The sequence below is a fragment of the Onychostruthus taczanowskii genome, unplaced genomic scaffold (genome assembly GCF_017590055.1).
Source record: "Onychostruthus taczanowskii isolate IOZ18803 unplaced genomic scaffold, ASM1759005v1 scaffold127, whole genome shotgun sequence".
NCBI classification, from domain to species: domain Eukaryota; kingdom Metazoa; phylum Chordata; class Aves; order Passeriformes; family Passeridae; genus Onychostruthus; species Onychostruthus taczanowskii.
In genome coordinates this window covers 736,862-757,429 of record NW_024498429.1, presented here as the reverse complement: position 1 = coordinate 757,429, position 20,568 = coordinate 736,862, and the positions used below count along the sequence as shown (strand labels likewise).

The following is a 20,568-nucleotide window of genomic DNA, read 5'->3' as shown; positions in this document are numbered from 1 at the left end:
GCTCTTATTTCATAATATTATTTATTTATAACACAAAATAAAAATTATTGTATCAGGTCTCTGCAGCATGCTTCCAGACTACCCAGTGGAATTTTAACTGAAGCAGTAGAAAACTCAAGGAGGAGAGCATTTTCATCCAAACCCATTACAGCCTTTCCAGAAGGGCCTAAAATTAAGGTTGGAAATGTGCTTCTTCTTTCTTCCTTTCCTAACAAGAAACCTGATTTTGTTCCCCAAACCCATCTAATCTCTGTAAGCCTACCAGCTCTCATTTTTCTTTTTCTAGTCCTATAGTATTTTCTGCTCTTTGCTGAAATGATTGTCCAGAGGAGGTAATGAGTTTTGTGGGAGCAGGAGGCTGGTCAGACATTCAGTAATGACACCTCTGGAGTTGCAGAGGCCCATAGGGAGCTGTGGGGCTGCAGGGGCTGGGGAAATTGGTGTTCTCAGCTCTGAGGGCTCTCTCAGCACAGCACAGAGCAGGAAATGCATTTGCTGATGCTGGGAAGGTTAACAGCCCCGTGGGGGTGGGTGCTCTACTCTGTGGCCTCCTGACACCAAATGTGGCAAGAGCCTGTATATCTCTGTATCTCTGTGTCTGTGTATCTCTGTATACCTGTGTCTGTGGATCTCTGTACATCTGTGTCTGTGCATCTCTGTATATCTGTGTCTGTGGATTTCTGTATCTCTGTGTCTGTGGATCTCTGTATATCTGTGGATCTCTGTATCTGTGCATCTCTGTATATCTGTGTCTGTGGATCTCTATATCTGTGTATCTTTGTATATCTGTGTATGTGGATCTCTGTATCTCTGTGCATCTCTGTACATCTGTGTCTATGCATCTCTGTATACCTGTGTCTGTGGATCTCTGCATATCTGTGCATCTCTATATCTGTGCATCTCTGTATACCTGTGTCTGTGCATCTCTGTACCCTCAGTGTATGTGTGCACATGTCCTCCAGCAGGGACACCCAGCTCTGCTGCTCCCCCAGGGACAGCTCTCAGCTGTGCTCAGTGACACCCTGCTTTGGCTCCCAGGAATGTGCCCACTTGGTGAGAAGAGTTTGAGGCTGAAGACATTTGGGGCTGGTTTTGAAGCAGTGCTTATTTGTGCCTTGGTACGTTGGAGAGTTTTTTCAGGAACAGTTCATCCTTTTGAAAACATTGCCTCCTGTTCTGCCAGGGCACTGCTGGCTGCTGTCTCCTGGCACCCTGGGACACATTTCCAGACCAGAGAAATCCTTGGAAGGTTTAGTTCAGCACCTGTCCTTGTCTCCAGCACAGACAGACAATAAATACCTGTCACTACTCTCAGTGCCGAGCAGCTGGGCTCCTTGGGGCAGCAGCTCAGCAGTGAGCAGTGCCAGGGCCATCCCACCAAAGTGACAGCAAACAGGGAGCTTGGGTTTGCTCCTTTTCCTGAGCACACTGCTTTTGTGCATGGTCTTTTATCCCAAAATGGTAGTTTCTAGAAAGTATCCCAGGCAAAGAGTGAGCACTTGTAACCCCAGGGGCTCAGCAAAGTTTACTGCCCCTCTCTCTAATCCCACCTCCCCCTAATCCCAGTTTTACAGGGCTGGATTTCAGAAAGGGTCTGCCAGGGCCAGAGCTGGGCTCAGCAGAGCCGGGGGGCTGGTGAGTGTGCCAGGGGTAGGGCAGCCTCAGGAGGGGGTGCTGCACATCTGCTCTGCACATCTGCCCCACCTGCAGCACAGCCGCTGCTGCTGCAATGATGTGCTGGGGACATCTCAAGGCTGCTCATGACCTAGCAGGTTGAACATCTCCAGCCTTGCAGCTTCAAAGTCTTTGCTATTCACCACAAGTCCAGGTCAGCCTCCTGGAGTCATAAATGAGCCTTAATTAGATGGCATAAAATTAGTACGTGAGAATTCTCTTAATTGGGACACCACAGTGGATCCCATTATCTCCCTTAAAGGAAAAGTAATTTATTCTGTAGAGCTTTGAATGCAGCATGTTCACACATGGTAGGAAGAATTCATGACAGATAAGTCTAAAAAGGCAAAATAAAATATCAATTAAATTGATAAAATATTCACTGCATTTAATTTTTTTTTCTTGCATTTTTTACTCTTTTTGGGGATATCTTATTTGATAAAACACAAGAGATCAGTGTTTCATGCCTAAACCACACCTGGTAAAACACCACTTTGTTTCTCAATACTGACCAAATACTGCCATTAAGGAGAATATTTGATATTGCTGTCATGCTCGAGTAGCAGCTCTTGTCAATTTATGTCCTTAAACAGAATTGAGTTCCTTGAGGAAAACCCAATTAAGAGAACACTGAGTAACAGTGAGCAGTCTGCTGTGCTGCTGATGCTACTGATCATGCAACTGATCCCTTTGATGGCTGCTCAAGGCCCTAAATCAGGCCAAAGACTTCTCTGAAAATAGCTCCATTTTCCATGTATGTGAACACATGCAGAAAAGGAAACAATGAATTTTTCATTTTGGATTTATAACTGTTTTTTCAGACTTTGGGTTCATATTTTGCGTATCACGCAAGATAAAATAGGAAGGAATAATATTCAAATATCTGTTACTAACATGAGATTAATGATAGATGTGTAGAAATCAGTGACCTGATGTTTCATATAACAATTAACATGGCAATGATTCACGTTTTAATATGAAGTTTGGTACAAGCATAGAAAAGCCTAAAGGTTTAAGATCAGAGGTGATTATCTGTACTGTATTTCTGAGCAACAGGAAGGACCAGTTGCACACAACCTTACAACAACTTATTTACTTTCATTGTGGAAACTGCCAGATTTTTCTACCTTCAAAAATTATTTTATTTCAAATGTGATTTGATAGGAGAATGGAAGAGTTGATGATGAGTGGAAAATCAACCTTTTGTTCTGAATCTAAAACACATTTCCATCTTCTGCACAATTCTCATATTTTTTATTACCAAAATCAACATTATCTCTCAACAACAGAAAGGGTGAATGTGATTAAACACCCACTCACTTGGAACAAGTGGTATCTTGATTCATTTAATTTAGAGCATCCAAAGCTGTCAGTGACTTGCCATCTGCTGAGGGTATCTGCTGTAGTCTGCAATGCCCTCACAGCCTCTGGGCACATCAGAGACATCAGGTTCCCTCCTCCATGTGGGAAAGCACTTGTGTAGTTTTCACCTGGACAACATAAGTTGCCTCAGAAGGTGTCAATTAATTGCTCCCCAAATCAAATTTGTAATGCCTCTGAGTTAATTTATCAATGCCATGGTAAAAAGAGTCATGGCATTCAAAACTGACAGTGCATGGCCAAATGAAATCCCACATGTGAGTGGTTCTGGGAGATGTGGATCCAGCTGCCTTGCCATTGTTTCTCAAAACGTTTCTAACTGGGCACTGGTTTAAATTAATGCTAGAGGATGGAAGTTTAATTTAGTTAATTTAGTTTTGCAAACTAGGCAGAGTCACTGTGGCAGGGGATGGAGTTTTGGTAGGGCAGCAGAGGCTGGAGCTGCTCCTCTTCCCCCACCTCTGGCGTGGCTGGTTTGAGGGGCAGGTGCCCCATGGCATGGGAAGGTGCTGAAATTTGCTTTCCTGGCTGCATCTTTTATGCAGATAAGTACAAACTATCTGTTCCCAGTTTTATCATCCTGGCACCTTTCATGACTATTGTGAAAGCTTTTGAGATTTCTGTAGTCCAATATCTATCTTAATTTGCATTTTATTGAAATTAAAACCAGCCTTTCCTAAAGAAGCCTGAATTGGTAAAATCAGTGCCAGTAATACAACAATTAGTTAAGTGCTCATTGAAATAACCCGTGGAAGAAAGGTAAGAATACACAACTCTCAAATGAGAAATATAATGCCAGAGACTGTGTTAAAAGTGTAGTAAAACATAAAATATAGCCAACAAAATGATGTAATGCTGTTTAGTGATTTCTATTCCATCTATAGCTTGGCATCAAATGCTGCAGACATACAAAAGCTGGCATAAAGCCCACAAAAGGTAGCAGAAATATTTCCTCTGGCTCCAGTTTGCTTTGCAGTAGAAGCTGATTCTTCTGGGGTATCAAGTATAAAATCATTTATTCTTTAAAATACCCAGGAGTTTTTCATCTTGCAGTGTTACAAATCTTGGCAGGTTTGAGATTTTTCTTTGTAAATATATCCAGTGCAGATTCAAGCATTTTTCAGATTAAATTTCAAAACTTGGCCTGTATATGACCATGTAGCATCTTGGGAAAGAAGGAAAATTATTTTAGAAATAGTAGAGAAAGTGTATGTGGAATGCTTTCAAAATCAGCTCAGCTTCTCAGAGTGTAGGGGGAAAGCCTTGTGTTTATGGCCCTTTAACCCCACTCCCCAATTCCTTTGCAGAAGTGTGTTGGCTGCCTTTCGATTTACCATACATAAATTGGCACTGTCAGCATGGAAAATGCATTCCTGTTGGTTTTCACATCTCACTTTTATGTTTTTGTCAAGGGTCAGGAGCTCTACTTGGGTTCCAATTCTGCCACTGCTCTGGGCTGTGCAGCTGTGGGGAGAGCAGATGTTGGCACCTGGGCACAGTTCAGAGGCATCTCGTGTTTAGGACATTCACAACTCTTGCACTGCCTTTTCTGCCTTCCAAAATCCTGCCCCAAGGCTCTCTGTTTCCATCTCCCTTGTGGCTCTCCAGAGGTTTCCAACACCATGAAGTGGCTGCAGGGTGATTGTCTGGAGTGTCCTGGGTGACAGCCACAGGCGCTGCTGGCACTCGGGTTTGGCAAAATGCCCTGGGAAATATTTCACTTAGGTTAAAACTGGAGCTCTCATTGAGGCACTTAATTGTTTGGAAATTCTCTAGTGTAAAGAAAAACTAGTAATGTAGGGGGAAATACCTTTTCTATCCAAGGGACTTGGAAAGAAATATCTGCAGATAAAATTTGAAGTGAAGGATTGGGTAGATTTGACTTTTCACAGCTCTGAGCCCACTCCTGGATGGAAGGAACAAGTGATTTCACTTTCCTGTGGCCCAGCCACCCTGCACAGAATGAGGACAAACAGCTCCTGGGACACAAGGTTGGTCTGCCTTGTTGGTTTAGGCTGGGAGCTCTCAGGAGCTCTGTGTCTGTGCACAAAGCCTTGGCCCCTGCTGTCTCTGCTCTCCTCTTCCTCTTCCAAGATGAAGAATGTCACATCATGGAAGCATCGTTTTGGACAAACACATAGGTTTGGAGTCTAAATCACATTTAACTTGGTAAACAGACGCCCCCAAACAAGGTTTTGCTCTCAGGTGCAGCCTGTGTGTTTTGTCACTCCTGGGACTCTTTTCTTTGATTCCAGCTGAGGGTTGGCTTGCAGGAAAATTGGAGCAAAGCAGGGCTGGCCAGGGCTTGGAGTTTTCTAGCTGAGCTACAGCTCTCTGCATTTTCTGTGGTTGTTCCCCCTGTCTGTGTTTCTGGAGCTGTGCCCACTCAGGTGTTTGTTCTGTAGGGTTGCAGTGCAGGGAAGCACAGGAACTTGCCCAGGGATCATCTCTGGGCTGTGCCCTGTGCTCCACTCCCTGGCAGCTGATGCTGCTCACCTGACCTTCCCAGCACTCTCACCTACCTTGGTCTCTCCTAAGTGTTTGCCAGACTGGTACAAAATATCTCTCTTTCAGAGAGCTGTTTGTTTGCTTATAAAAGAAAAATAAATTGTAATTTTGATAACAGGTTATAAAATCATTCCTTAAATAGAAACATTTATTCTTATCCTATCAGTAGAAGTGTCTGGCTAAGAGATTTGGAATCAGCCAAATGATTCATATTGTGGGTAAATTTTATCACTTCTAGAGCAGGGAAGAAAGTAATTTCCATTTCTTTTTTAGCTCACTGTGAACCAATTTGCTTTGAGGTTGATCTATAGGCTAAATTGTGGGGAGTCATGCTGCAGAGTGTTTTGATGGAGAAGTGTGTGTGGGGAGAGTTAAAATGCTTATCCAAATGTTTAAACTCTTTATTCTCTCATACCCTCAGTGCTGCATCTCACACATTTGTATTTAATCAGTTCTCAGTGTTTCTCCTGCACAATTTTTATTGCCTATCAAGTCATCAGAAAGGGTTTAAACATCATCTGATTATGGCTCTCCTTCCCAACATCTTTACAATACAGGCACGAAGATCACAGAATCACAGAAAGGTCTGGGAAGGGACCTTAAACTCATCTCATTCCACCCCTGCCATGGCAGGGACACCTTGCACTGCCCAGGCTGCTCCCAGCCCCAGTGTCCAGCCTGGCCTTGGGCACTGCCAGGGATCCAGGGGCAGCCACAGCTGCTCTGGGCACCCTGTGCCAGGGCCTGCCCACCCTCACAGGGAACAATTCCTCATTCCCAAGATCCCATCCAGCCCTGCCCTCTGGCACTGGGAGCCATTCCCTGTGTCCTGTCCCTGCAGCCCTTGGCAATTGTCTCTCTCCATCTTTCCTGCAGCTCCTTCAGGCCCTGCAGGGCCACCCTGAGCTCAGCCCAAAGCTTCTCCTGTGCAGGTGAACAATCCCAGCTGTGCCAGCCTTTCCTCCCAGCAGAGCTGCTCCATCCTCTGCTCATCCTGGAGCCTCCTGGGCTCTGCAGCAGGCTGCCAGCTGTTCATGCAGATGTTTGTGTGACAGGGCTGCAGTTTGGGCACTGCTGCTGGGTGGGTGCTTTGCAGGGAAGTGCAGGCCTTTCACATCAAGTTATTCAGTGTTGAGAGTTAGCTTTGCTTTTAAATCATATTCTTTGAAACCACTGTTTTCATTTCAAAAGTGGCTGCATGCCAGGCCTCTACTTTAGTGTCTGAATTTCCCCCAGGGGCAGTGGGATGCAGGACTTCACCAAATGAACCTGACACAGACACCCCTCATCTACAGGAGCCTTCCCAGCAGCCTCTCTCCTAACCCTACTGCCTGAAATTGCTCCTTCCACAACGAGTGCTTTTCAGACACTTTTCATTTCAGTTAGATGTGTTTGCTGACCATGTCAAATTTTGTTTAAAATGGTCCAAATGTGCTGTTTGCAAGGCAACCACTTTGCTTATAGGTCTTAAGTTAAGTGACAATATCAACGTAGTAAGGCTTAATAACTGATCCTCTTTGGGGGTGGGGGGGAGGGGGAAAGGCACCCAAAATTAAAAGCCTTATACAATTCCATTCAGTTGGTTTTTTCCCTGCCGTTTTGAATTAATCACATTGCAAACTTCTTTATTGGGGGAGGAACAAAAAGACTTGGATAGGGAAAAAATTAAAATATTCATCAAGGGCACAGAATTAATTACAAAAAAAAATATTAATCAAAGTATATGTAAGATGAGAGCAGGATAAAATGACAGTATACAGCTGAGGAAAACCAGCTGGTTTTAAAAGAGTTTATAAAAATGATAAAGCTGTATGTGCATTACGGTTGCTTTGTGTTTGTGCATCTGCACCAAGCTTTAATAACAAAACCCAGCTTTGTACACCGTGTCCTGGTTGTAGCTCTGGGAGCACTCCTGAGCTTCCTTGGGTGCCATGCAAAGGCTGTGTGGGCAGATCCCAGGGAGGGAAGGGTTTGCAGGTGGGTCAGACATCAGCTGCCTCTGGGGCAGGGGAGCAGAGAACCTGAGCAATGCCAAGACCTCTCACTGAATCCCTGGGAATAAACCAGCCATCTCTTGATTCTGCAACAACCAAATTGCAGCCCCAGTGTGGATTTTCCTTTTCTGTGTGCTCCTGAGGGATGCAGTGTGTCAGCTGCCCTTGTCTCCCAGGGGTATTTCCCTGGAAGGAAATGCAGTGTGCTGCTGTTCAAATGCTTGCCTGGGTGCTGGGATAACAAAGACACCTCACCAACAAAAGAAGTTGAACCTTTTCATCAATTGCATGTAAAATTCAGAAATAGGAGAGAATAGCCATTTCAGAAATGGCTCTCACACCATATAGCTTCTTCTTTATATGTCTAAATCATTACAGTGCAGTCTGTGCTGAGAATAAAAACCTATTTGCATTTCATTTGTTTATTTTGTTAGTATTTCAGAACTAAATCCAGGAACAGTTCTTTCATTTCAGCATGCTATCAAGTTCTCACACCAATAATAAATATTTAAAAAAAACTAATGTAGAAAAATAATTATTATTTGAACAAAGAAGTAAACTCTTGAATGACATAAGCACAGACTTGTAAGTGTTCCTTGTTCTTCAAGCCAGACTCTAATGCTGATGTCCTTCTTACCAGCTCATCAAAGGGACTTGTTCAGTCCTCGTGGTTTTGCTGCCATTTCATTTATTAGAAAGGAATCAATATTCTTTCCAGTGTAATTTGGTAATATACAAATGAGTGTCACAAGGTATGTATTTTAAACAATGGTGAACAATTATGGAAGCCAAAAATATTCTCTATGCCTCTGTTCCAAATTTTTATACTACTTATAATTCAGTACATGAACCTTTTAATACAGTGTCAACAAATTGCTTATGAGCCCCTTGAAAGCCAGTCCAGTTTAATAATATTAGATGACAAGAACTCTCATAAAAATTAACTTCAGTATCTGTCCTCATTAGTGAGGGCATGTCAGACATAAAGAATCCTGTAATTGCTCTGCAGGAATACTTTATATTTGTTTTTAATCAAGACATTTCAAAAATTAGTTCCTTTTGAAGGTTCACTGGTGACAGTTATTGAATAGCTATTTAGGGCAGTTTTGTTATATTTCCTCCATTTAGCTGGGTAATTCACCAAACTGTGGAGACACTTCACTGTGTTCAGGGATTTGCAATTTAAGTACTCTGTTTTTATTTGGGACATTTCAGACTTACTGCAAGCTCTTTGATCTTCTGGATTTTGTTAGTGATAGTTTTACCACAGCTGCTTTCATGTCTGAAAGAAAAGGTCTAAGAAAAAGACCCCCAAAGTCACTGATTCATTCCTTTCCTCCCGCCAGGTACACCCATGTTAGCCATGGAGGAAACCCCAATGCTGCTTTCTTTTAAAACGCCATGAATAAGTAACTTGCCATAACAACTACATTTAAAGAATTATCTCTATCAGTAAATAGGGTTTTTAATTTCACAGGAGACTGAAACAAATATAGGTGCCTAGTTATGGAAATTTGCATGCCTTTGGAATTTGAGATTTTGTCCTGGGAGATGAATTTTCCTTGGTGGCTCCTAGTTGCCTGAACTCTCCTTCAGCAACTCCTCTCCATCCTTTTCTTTTCTTTTGACACACTTCTGCAGCTTGCCATGTCCTGTCAGTATGATACCAAAACACTATCTTGACACCAAAACCCTTTTACTTGGGTAGTATTTACGTCAAATTCTCTGAATTGTCTTTCTCTTCTCCTCTTGCTATTGTCAGGGAGTTTCTTTGTGGGAGAGGCTCCAGGCTGAGGTGCCATGGGGATGGACTGAAAGCTGCTGGGGGCAGTGGGGAGAAACAGAGTGTGAGAGAATGGAGAATCTCAACCCCGCCTAATAAAAACTCTGCTTTTTGTACCATCAAGATTCATTTTCCAGAGAAATGAAAATCCTTTGTTGTTTTGGATAATCTTAACAACTCAATTCTCTTTATGAAATATATTTCTGGTTTTTTTTGTTTGTTTGTTTTTATTTTATTTTTGTTTGTTTGTGGGTTTTGTTTTGTTTTTTGTTTTCCTGGAAAATGCAAATGCTTCCATCAGTCAAAAATGCAGCCCAACAGATCTTTCAGTCACTGCTGTCTCTGGTCCTTTGAATGATTCACTGCTTCCTCTCTTCTCCTTCAATTATTGACTTAGTACCTAACATACATCTCTTCAAATGCAAACTTCTATATACACAATTTTTATCTGTATAATAATGAGAAGAAATCTTACATTTTTGGGATCTACTCCATTTAATCTCTTTTATTTCCAATCATTCCTGGTCCAGCCTTTATGACATAGCTTATAGCATCCTTTTACTTCTGAATAGAGTGCTTTTGCAGTTGACCCAGCAGAGATAAGTATCACCCTCTAGGGCTCCAAGCAGGTGTGAATTTTCATGACCCCTTTCCTATCTGTAATATTGACAGGAGTTGCCTTTCCAAAGTGAAACTGTGATTCAATTTCTAAAACAAAGTACCTGCTCTTTAAGCTGATTTAAGAGAAATGAGTAAATAAGAAAGGAATTAAATGAGTGGACCTTGCCCTTCTGTACTAGAATTAACTCTTTCCTTTTTGGCTAAGTCCAAGGTGATGGGAAGTCAGGAGGCACCTGCATTACACTTTGTGGTTTTTGACGGACAGAGAAGGGGCTTGTAGGGATTTAGTGGAATATATTAATGCATCCTGTTTTGTGCCACACTGAATTGTGTGTCATACTCTTGAATGGATTCTAAATGCAATACATTAGAAGGGAAGTCAGGTTGTTGATAAATAGGAATAACATCATGTGCCAAAAATTAAAACTGCAGAGTAATGTATAGAAAGCTGAATACACACACCTAAGTGAATTTATAGAATTTTTTTGTTTTTCCTTCAGGAATAGGACAGCAATCTCTACCATTATCTCAAAAGATAGGTGAAGAGAATATTGGGCTTTTGTCTTTCCACATAAATGACTGTCATTAATACTATCCATGTCAAAATTCATCAGCAGCAGCTGTCCAGCCAGGACATTCATTCTTTCTAACAACCACTCCTACAGTTAGGGGACACATAAGACATTCTCTAGTTCCTTTTATACTATTTGCAAAAAAAAAAAAAAAAAAAAAAAAAAAAAAAAAAAAATTTAACTTATTTATAGGTACTGTTCAGAGGCTCCTTTTATACTATTTGCAAAAAAAAAAAAGAAAAAAAAAATTTTTTTTTACTTATTTATAGGTACTGTTCAGAGGAAAATGAAGGACCTACTAAGTGTGTTGTATGATGTCTGACTCTTGACCACACTCTTGTGCAGTCACAAATTCCCCTGTGATGGTTGTGGTTTGAAGCCTTGAGGACAGTGTGTGGGAGACTCTGACCTCACCACGTGTCATTGCTGGGGGGCAATGCAGGGAGCTCAGACCCTCAGTGCCTTTACTGCCAGTCATTGCTCAGTTCTAACAGTGTCAAACACTCACTCTCCTCTACCTAAAAATAGAATTTGTCTCTCCAATTTGGTTCTGTCATACTATGCAAACCAAGATCCAAATAATGCAGGGAGCCCAAAGGACTTGCCTGTTTTTTGTGGAAGTTGCTCAGCTCCAGTGACGAGAGAGAAATGTCAGATGAGAAAATGGATGCCTGTGTAACAGACCTAATTGCAACAAAAATGAAGAACAATAGGAACCATTCCTTGGATTTGAATACCTGTAGTGTTCTAAGAGCTGTTTGTAATGTTCCACATCCATGTGTTTCTTGGGAAAAAGGCAAGGAATGCAGGGAGGAACAGCAGGAGAAAGGCTTTCAGTGGGATGTGCCTGTGCACCTCACCTGCTGCTCTGGTGTTTCTTTCATGCTCAGCAGCCCCACAGAGCTCCATGGAATCTGGAGAACTCCATTAGGAAGCTGAAATCAGGGAATGAATAGATTGATCAAAGTATGTGTTGAAGTCTGGCAGATGTGAATCGCTGCAGGAAAATTTGGGCTAGTTTCTTGAGTTCAGATATATTGGACTCCACTGTGACTCCAAGTATGGAAAATAATACTCAAAACCTAAACCTGAAATCAGGATCCTGCAAGGCAGAAATTTTCCTGAAGTGCTGAGCCTTTAGGACATAACTGGAGCATTCAAACATGAGCAGCTTGGAAGATAGCTTGATTTTGAAGAACATAAATAAGGATTAAGGTACATAAATTTCCTGTCTCTAAAATGGGATTCTCAAGTGGCTTCATGAAGCTAAGAATATGTATAGGAAATCTCTTTTATCATAAGCATATTTCCCTTATGGCACGTTTCCTGTATGATCTCTAGAAACAGTTCTATTTTTAGGTGTGTTATTTAAAATGTCTTATGATGGCACATCTAAGCATTGCTAAAAACCTCTCAAGTGCTTTAATAGGAACGATTTTAAAGCATTTGTCTGGCTTAGTTGCAGCTAGGAATAACTGAAATAAGAAGCCATTAGGAAGCTAGTCACACTTCCTTAAAATTGATACTAAGCTGTTCATAATGCATTCTGAACAAAATAACATTTTTTATTTGTTCATTATAGATTGTGCCTTAAGGAGAATGGATTTTATTGCAGTAAACTAAAATAGTTATGCACAAAATAAATACATGATAAAATAGGGAGGCAGAAGAAGAATTTTAAAGACCTATACACTGTAGAATGTGAAGCACTGTTCAAGTAATGAGAATGGCTTGGTTGATGTCCATGAGAAAATCTGAGTGGGAACCTGTAGCTACAAATGTCTTGGTGACGTGGGGGGGTTCTCAGAGAAATGGAAGTACAGGATTACAAGAAAATGAATATTTGACATGCATTTCATAGCCTCCTTCTGCAGTTGTCTTTCAATCCTCACCTCCCTAGTGCTTGTTATCAGCAGTAATGCAGACACGGCTGCTGGGTGCTGACAAGCCCCTGAACACAAGGTGCATGTCTGTGGAGGCTGGATACACAAAACAAGACAAGCAGAGGCTTTTCCTGATGTCTCAGTGTCACTGCAGCAGCAATATGACACCATTGTGCACTGTGAAGAATTTAAAACTGAAATTCAGGAATATCAGAGTGCCTTACTGAATTCTGCAGTGCTGCTGCCCTAAGAGCTCCTCCAGTAATCTGAGGGTTCAGGTGCTCTTTTCTTCCTCTTGCCTGCTTAGCCTCCATGTCTTGCAGCCCTGTCTTTGTGCAAGAAGGTGACTGCTCAGCCCAGCCCACACATGGCACATCCCTCTCATTAACCTTTAGTGACTCATCGCTTGCTTTTGCATGGTCATAGGATTACAACACACCGTTTTTTAGAAAAGCATCCCAATAATTTTATATTTTAGCCAGCACAGGAATGTAAGACTCTGCTGGCCCAATTAACTCTGTGCACTGTGGAACCCTGCTGGCAGTAGGGAAGGCTGTGCTGTTGGAGTGCTGCTCCTGAGGAGCTGGATCCTGATCTGAAGGTGACCACTTTAACTGATCCTGAAGGTGTTCCCAGAAAGTGAACAACATAGTACAGACCATTTACAGAGCAAAGAACTTTTGTTTTTAGCTCATCCTCCCAGGTGGTAAAACACACTACATGAAGCAGTGCTGGCTCTGCATGAGAATCCTAATTACTGCCCTATTCCTTGCCAGGTAACGGAGTGACAAAAGGCAAAGCCCCAGACTGCTGTTTCTTGCTTGCTTCCTCAGTCTCCAAAGGATTCTTACATTTAGATATCGTGTGATATCATATCACAGGTGTGCAACAAAATTGAGGAACTCCTTCAAAGTTTATAATGTGGACAGTTGTGTTTTATTGAGGCATTTCCAAAGTGGTGAGGTTTTCCTTAATTTCCTTTCCCGGGCTCAGAGGTTACACTTTGATAAAACATTTACCAAGCATTGGGTTTCCTTTCAAATGCAGCATCAGTTTAGACCCAGAGCAGGTGGTGACAGCCACTCATACCATGCTCACAGTACTCTATCATGTGGGACGTGGTGCAGCAGCTATCCTGCTGTTTCTCTGCTCTAATAAATGAAGAACCTGTGGGTAAATTGCAGCTTGTGGTGCATGATCATGGACATTGTCAACGGCTGCACCGCAGTTGTCTTAGCAACAGCCACAGCCCACAAGCTGAAGAACAGCTTCTTAACTCACAGGCAGATAAAGAGACATTGATGCTTTGTCTCCACATGGAAAAATACATGCACATTGTAATAAGTGTTCTTCTCCCTGTTAGAATTAATGTAAAAGGAAGGCTGCTGATAAATATACATTTTCTCTGGTACATGAGCAGCCTGCATCCTCATGCATTATGGGACACTCTAACCAAGAGGACAGGGCCACAGTAAACCAGCGAAAAGCAAAATGCCCTTATGCTACCTGACTGAACAGAAATGTACTCTGTACATATCAAAACCACCTTGCCAGAGCCCTGCTGAATTGCCCCAGAGAGGACTTGTGAGGACTGGCCTCATCCACAGACAGCTGGTCCAAAGAGAAGACCCCCTAACTGTTCTGGCCTTGGATCAGAGCTGTGTGTATAAAATGAGCTTTTAGAATCCATTCCCTGTGAGTGAGACTCACTGAAAAGAAATAATTTATATAGGCACCGAAAGTTGAATTATTCCATTGCTTTCCTAATGCATGTTTTAAAATCCACAGATTGTGTAAGGCTGACAGAATGAATTGGACTTGGAGCTGTGTGCTGTGCCTGCTGCAGCTTTGTGACAAAGCAGTGTCTGTTTGCTGTGCTTTTATCCTCGCTGAAAGGACAGTGATTACTCTATCATGACGGGATAATTTTCAAAGATTTTACTGGGGATTATTAGTTTTACTGCTCTAATAAACATATAATTAAACAATGCCTCTGTATTATTGGATCCTAGTCTGCTTTGTACACAACGGATTTACAGCATGTCAGTAAATATTGGAACTGTGATGCAGTAATTAAGATTTACATAAACCTTCTCTGGGAGGAGAATGAGAGATATTTACTGGGAGACTCAGCTGAGTGCTTGGAAAGTACCTGTTTTGTTCAATTATAGCAGTATATAAAAGGTATTGTTTTGTTCAAGATTTCAGCCTTAAATATAGCCTAGTCAGCACTTTGGGGGGATGGAAGCTCTTCTCCAAGTCAAGGCAGCACCCCCTGACATGAGCCAAGACAAATGAACATGTAATCTTCAACCTAAGAGATAACCTTGAAGCAGGAGAACATATTTGGGAGCTCTCTTCCTCTACTTGGCTGTTATGCTCTACTCATTTTGACATGCCCTGTATTGCCAAATGCTTTCCACCAAAGCACTGGAGCTGAGGTGCTCAAACCTGACATTTGATTAAAAACACAGCATCCTTCATTTGAAGTGGTGGGCTTTTTTCATGGGGAATAAAAAGATCCAAAAGGATTAAATTGTCAATCAAACAGGTAGGAGTTTAGAAACTACACTTTATGAAGTAGAGCAGACTTGGTTCCTCAGGGAACCAGTGAGTTAAATCCCCAGGGAAAATGCTGTGGGAGGTGCTGGGTCCATCAGTGCTGTCACTTTTTAAGCATCACCTCCTAAAGGCAATGGAGCAGCAATTCCCAAATGTCAGAGGTCAAGCAGGAGAGGCAAAAGGGTGGCTTGGCTGATCAGGAATCTCCTCTTGGAAGTTAAGCACCACATTGATGGTGTGGACCCAGGACTCCAAGGAGCCCTCAGGAAGTTTGCTGGTGGCACTGAATCAGGAGGAGCTGCTGACTCCTTTGAGGGCAGAGGGGCGGTGGGCTTTTTTCATGGGGAATAAAAAGATCCAAAAGGATTAAATTGTCAATCAAACAGGTAGGAGTTTAGAAACTACACTTTATGAAGTAGAGCAGACTTGGTTCCTCAGGGAACCAGTGAGTTAAATCCCCAGGGAAAATGCTGTGGGAGGTGCTGGGTCCATCAGTGCTGTCACTTTTTAAGCATCACCTCCTAAAGGCAATGGAGCAGCAATTCCCAAATGTCAGAGGTCAAGCAGGAGAGGCAAAAGGGTGGCTTGGCTGATCAGGAATCTCCTCTTGGAAGTTAAGCAAAAAAGGAAGGTTTACACCCAGTGGAAGCAAGTTCAGGTGCTGTGGGAAGAACAGAGAGATGCTGCTCACCATCATAGGGAGAAAGGAGGGCAGAGGGGCCCTGCAGAGAGACCCAGCCAAGGGGAGAGAAGGGCGGTCCCAGCCACGGCGAGCTCAGCTCAGGCAAGGGCTGGGTTCTGCTCACCATCATAGGGAGAAAGCCTGTGCAGCCAAAGCTCAGTTGGACTTGAAGTTGCTAGAAACATGGGGGACAATAAAAAAGAGTTTTTTCAAATATATTAATGACAAAAGGAAGTACAGAAATTATATTGTCTTGATTCAGGATGAGGATGGTCACCTCCCAAACAGGTACAGGGAGAAGGCAGAAGTGTTTATTGCGTTCTTTGCCTCTGTCTCCAACATGGATCAGGGACCACGGGGGCTCAGTGCCCTGAGCTGGAGGACCATGACTGTGACAGTGATCAACTCCCTGTTAACCCTGAAATCGTGTGAGATCTGATGCTCCAGCTGGATCCCTGAAAATCTATGGGACCTGAGGAGAATCATCCAAGAATCCTCAAAGAGCTGCTGATGTCATTGCAAAACCTTTCTTGATGATTTGAGCAGTCTTGGGAATCTGGAGAGGTCCCAGCTGACTGGAGGCTGGTGAGTGGTATTCTGATTTTCAGGAAAGGCAAGAAGGAGGACCCCAGAGACTACAGGACTGTCAGTGTCACTTCAGGACCTGCTAAAATAATGGAAAACATTATTCTGGGAGGTGCTGAGGGTCTGCCAGGACCACGCAGTCATTGGTCACAGCCAGCACGGCTTCAGGAGGGAAAAGCCCTGCTTGTCAAACCGGATTTTCTTCTACGACAGAGTAACCCCTCTGGTTGATCTAGGAAAGCCACTAGATGTAATAACTTTGGATTTATGTAGGGTCTTGATACTGACTCTCCCAGAATCCTTCTGGACAAAATGTCCAGGCCACAGCTGGATAAACACATCGTGGGATGGGTGAGCAGCTGGCTCAGGGGTTGGGCACAGAGGGTGGCATGGCTGGGGTGACATCAGACTGGGGCTGTCACCAGGGGGGCTCTGCAGGGCTCCACCCTCAGCCCTGTGCTCAGCACCACACTGATGGTGTGGACCCAGGACTCCAAGGAGCCCTCAGGAAATTTGCTGGTGGCACTGAATCAGGAGGAGCTGCTGACTCCTTTGAGGGAGAGGGGCCCTGCAGAGAGACCCAGCCAAGGGGAGAGAAGGGCGGTCCCAGCCACGGCGAGCTCAGCTCAGGCAAGGGCTGGGTTCTGCCCTGGCACGGGGCAGCCCCGGCTGTGGGGGCACTGGGGAGGAGAGGCTGCAGAGCAGCTGCAGGAGGGACCTGGGGCTCCTGGCAGCGGCAGCTGGAGCCGAGCCAGCGGCGGCCTGGCAGCCAGCAGGGACATCCCTGTCCTGGGGCAGCAGGCCCAGCCCTGCCGGGCCGGGGGGATTGTTCTGCTCTGGGCTGGGCTGGGGCGGCCTCGCCTTCAGTGCCGGGGCACTTTGGGCTCAGAGCATGAGAAAGACACGAAGCCATCGGAGAGGGCCCAGAGGAGGCCCTGGGCATGGGGAAGGGTCTGCAGGGGAAGCCCTCAGGGGGGAGCAGCTGGGGGCACTTGGTGTGTTCAGCCTGGAGGAGACTGAGGTCAGACTCCATCGGGGTCTTCAACATCCTCACAACAGGGCAGCTTTGATCTCTTCACTCTCCTGAGCAGGGACAGGACCCCAGGGAACAGCTGGAGCTGTGCCAGGGCAGGGTCAGGCTGGAGATCAGGGAAAAGTTCTTTCTCCAGAGGGTGCTGGGCACTGCCCAGGCTCCCCAGGGAATGGGCACGGCCCGAGGCTGCCAGAGCTCCAGGAGTGTTTGGGCAACACTCCCAGGGATGCCCAGGGGGGATTGTTGGGGTGTCTGTGCAGGGCTGGGAGCTGGACTGGATGGTTCTGATGGGTCCCTCCCAGCTCAGCATATTCTGTGATTCTGTGAATGTTGTGTGAAACACAGAAAATTCAGCTCTTGACAGACCTGACACGTCCGGGCTCGTCTGTGTTAAGCACTAATCAGCCTGGCACAGTCAGTTCCCTCAGCTGAGGAAAACACCCACCTGCTGCGCTGGGTATGTGCTTGTTGCAGTGTCATCTAGATTAGGTGAGTATTTCGTATAATATCACATATGCTTCGCTGGAGAAAGGTTAGAGGAATGGGTCCCAGCAATATAAAATGGTGAAGACAACCTTTACCCAGGCATTGTTTATCATGCAGCTGTAATGATTCTCCCTTTGGGGCTGCCTGGGGGGAGTGGCTGAACTCTAAATACTTTGCAGGGAGAAGACTCAGGTGCCACACTGATTCCCACGGGAGAACCCCCACGAGGCTGAAGGACACTGAGTTAGATGGGAGTAGGGCAGAGGGGAGGGTGAGATTTGTGTTTCCAGCCACAGCACTGGCAGCAGGCAGCTGCAGTGTCTGTACCACTGAGCCTCTCTTCCAGCTGTGTCACTGTAGGCACAGGACACACTTTTATTTTTTAAAAAATTGGCTTATGTGGAGAAAAGCCTTATACAAGTGTAGAGGTCCATGTGTGTTTTCGTGCCTCTCATCCCTGTTGAACACACTGGCCAGGATCAGGCAAAAGGAGCAGGAGGGATCCCAGCAAGGATGGCACCCTTGGCAGCTTCATGGAGTTGGCACCTGGGTAAGAAAGCCCAGCAAAGGTCTCTGCTCAGGGGAGGGTCACAGTGAGCTCCCATGCCACACAGTGTGCAAGGATTTCCAAGACAGAACAACTCAAAAAATGTCCCAACTGCTAGAAAAGCTTCAGCCTGACCAGCTCAGATTTTCTGTCAATGGAGACACACAAATCTGTAGGAGACAAGGGTTTCATTAATGCTGGGGCTCACAGAACTGCTCCTGTTACTCAAGGCCAGGCTGAACAGACCGAGGGACAGAGAGGAAATTGTGTATTCAAGGAAATGATATTGCTTTAATTAAAATATTATCTTTGGAGATTTTTGTTTTTATTAGACATAAGCACCAGGGATCTTTGAATTTACCTTTGGAATCAAATTCTCTCCAGAAAGACATCATTGCCTGTATGCAAGGTTTTAACTATGTTTTCTTAGTGATCCCTTAGTGCTGTTCATGGGAGTGAAATCGCAACTATTTGTCAGGTTTTCCAGAATCAAGGATCTAAAATTAGATTTTGAATTGATGGCTGCTAATTGTTGTGTACAGCTTAGTTATTTTTCTTTGACGACAGATATGTATGCTCTCATTTCTGAGGTACCACCTCTCCCTGACAGTGGGTTCAGTATCAGACCTGTAAAACAGAAATTATTCTGGTAGGAGGAAAATGAGACTCAGAGTAAGTATTAGGGAACATTAGACAGCACTTAGATTTATATAATTTTGATTTCTGGACTGTGCTGCAGAAACATCTACCCAACTAGCTAGGCTTTTTCCTAAAGTAATTTGTGTTCTCTGTCAAACATTAACATCATAATTATAAGATAATTTAACTCTTATTTTTGTCAGATTAAGGTCCTTCAAAATTTTTATAGGCCGTGCTTTGCAAAATCCACAGAACAAATGATTTAAATACTATATTTTGCTAAAAATGTGAGGTTTATACTAATTATACCATAGATTCAGTCCTTGAAGTTTTGCCATAGTTCCTTCTAAATACTGCTCTCCTGGGACTTGAATAATTTGGCACCTGATTGCACTAATTACCTTGAACTTTAGAACCTTTAATACAGGGAAAATTCAGATATTTAACATGCACTGATATTTACAGAATGAAAAAGTGGAATTTACAAAGAAATGTGATATCCAATTTCTTTCTATAATAATGCCAATAACTTAGAGTTAACCCTTATTAATATTTAGAGCAGCAGTAAATGTAAGCAGCTGTCACTGGAATGTTATGATTATGATCAATAATACCTTGGCCCTAGGTGAATTTTTGTGCTCCTGTTCATTGTTTGTGTAACTTGACATGGGAGGGAAGGGAGCACTAATGAACAAGTTTATAAATATCTAAAATGCTTACCTGCTCCAGGGGTTGGGAAAGGGACATTGTTGTAATGTCTAAATATAGGCAACACTTTCCAACCCTTTCAATATGGAGAATATATTGAATATGTATTCAATATAGAGAAAAAAAAATCAATATAGAGAAAAAAGTATATATTTCAATATAGAGAAAAAAGTATATCTTCCAATATAGAGAACATATAGAACACATTCAGTATAGAGAATGATATTCTACTTCTTAATTACGAATAAGAATGAAAGGGATGCTTCTGATGCCTCATGGCATGCAAAACTGTGAACTTCCTAACCAGTGTGGTATTTTCAAGCACAGAGTCTATGCAGGAAACATGAGTTGTGTTTACACCAAGCCATTTGGTACTCAGCTGCCATCTCCATTACAAATTTACTTTTTGATCTTTGGATGGGAAGCATTATTTTGTTTTGTGAGCCCCATTTAGGGGAGAGCACTCTGACAGAGGCCAAAGCAGACACTTGGTGCCAGGGGGAAAAACAGAGAGGAGTGAGGCTGTCTGGAGCACAGGCAAAGACATCCCCAAGTGTCTGACCCATAACCAGGGATTTAGGTAAAATTCTTCTGACCAATTCTAGTCAACAAAATATTTTTTATTCACTTTTCTGAATGGTCCAGGTCTCTTAATTCTCCCTGAAAGCAATCTAAATACTTTTGTCTATGATGAGCACATCTTTGGGTACCAGTTCTTTCTCCAGCACACATTAATACCAATTTTTGAGTTCTTTTTGAAGTCACTAAGTATGCTACTAGGGATGATATCTATCTTAATGATTTTCTTGTTTAATCATCTGGATTAGCTATTTGCAGGAGGCTCCACTGTTACAGTTTTTTCCAAACTTTACCTCTGTTTGTACTTGGCATTGCCCTTGTCCTGTTAAATC

The 20,568-nt window shown here is 43.3% G+C and overlaps 1 protein-coding gene and 1 long non-coding RNA gene across 3 annotated transcripts in view; one reads left to right on the top strand and one right to left on the bottom strand.

The window, feature by feature from the left end:
- LOC121331646 overlaps positions 1-14,378 on the top strand; it is a 110,078-nt gene extending 95,700 nt beyond the window's left edge. For both annotated transcript variants that reach the window (XR_005952044.1, XR_005952045.1), the window contains exon 4: positions 14,204-14,378. This is a non-coding gene — a long non-coding RNA (uncharacterized LOC121331646). The remainder of the gene's footprint in view (positions 1-14,203) is intronic.
- CHST8 (carbohydrate sulfotransferase 8) overlaps positions 1-20,568 on the bottom strand; it is a 140,929-nt gene that overhangs the window by 78,790 nt on the left and 41,571 nt on the right. The window lies entirely within an intron of this gene.